Source organism: Octopus bimaculoides, chromosome 9, assembly GCF_001194135.2.
Source record: "Octopus bimaculoides isolate UCB-OBI-ISO-001 chromosome 9, ASM119413v2, whole genome shotgun sequence".
Taxonomy (NCBI): Eukaryota; Metazoa; Mollusca; class Cephalopoda; order Octopoda; family Octopodidae; genus Octopus; species Octopus bimaculoides.
The window spans coordinates 4,665,058-4,666,025 of record NC_068989.1 but is presented as its reverse complement, the minus strand read 5'-3'; positions in this window follow the sequence as shown (position 1 = coordinate 4,666,025).

Below are 968 nucleotides of genomic sequence, written 5' to 3'. Positions count from 1 at the left end.
TCTCTCTCTCTCTCTCTCTCTCTCTCTCTCTCTCTCTCTCTCTCTCTCTCTCTCTCTATCTCTATGTGTGTCTGCTACATGTTTATAGTTTGGTGGACTCCACTGTTCCTTTCTACTCCAGGCACGAGGCCCAAATCTGGCCTCTCACACCTACCTTACAATGTCATTCAGAAAAATAAATAGTCACTACATACCCTACTGTGTCATTCTTAAAATAAACAACCTCATCATTGAAATCTAAAAGCCATGAGATAATGCCTGATTAATTCAAAGTAATATGAATAAATAAGCATTACATTTGACAGAGTAAACTGAATGCTAAAGAGTTAAATATCAAACCAATTGATAAATAAATAATAAAGAAGTGAAGTGAAGTAAAACCTGTGTGTGTGTGTGTGTGTGTGTGTTTATTAGCATAATGGTCCTCCCATGATACAAGAAAATAGGTTTCAACACATGAATTCACATCAAGAAATGTGATAATATTGATAATGGATTAGCTGAAAGGAATTATGGGTAATCTTTTTAAAAGTAACCAGAAGAGAGAATGGAGAAATTTAGTAAATTCTAAAGGGACACTTTAAGAAGAAAATAAGTAAATATATGAATACAAATGTTCCCATTAAGTAGTAATAAAATTATTGGAAAATGAATTGAAAATGGGAAAATGGTGGGGGTAGGGTGGGGAAAAATTAAAGACGACAAGGAGATATTCTGCAAAGTGCAGTAGGACAGCTATAATAGAGTAAATTGATGCACATGTGTACATATGCATGTATGGAAACATGTAGATATGTACATACATGTGTGCATCCATATTCACTCACCTGATATATATCTATGTGCATGTGTGTGTGTGTGTGTATACATGCAAACAAACACAGGCACACTCATACACACACATATACATATTTCTACATATATCTGTGTGCATATATATGTATGTATATATATATATATATATATAT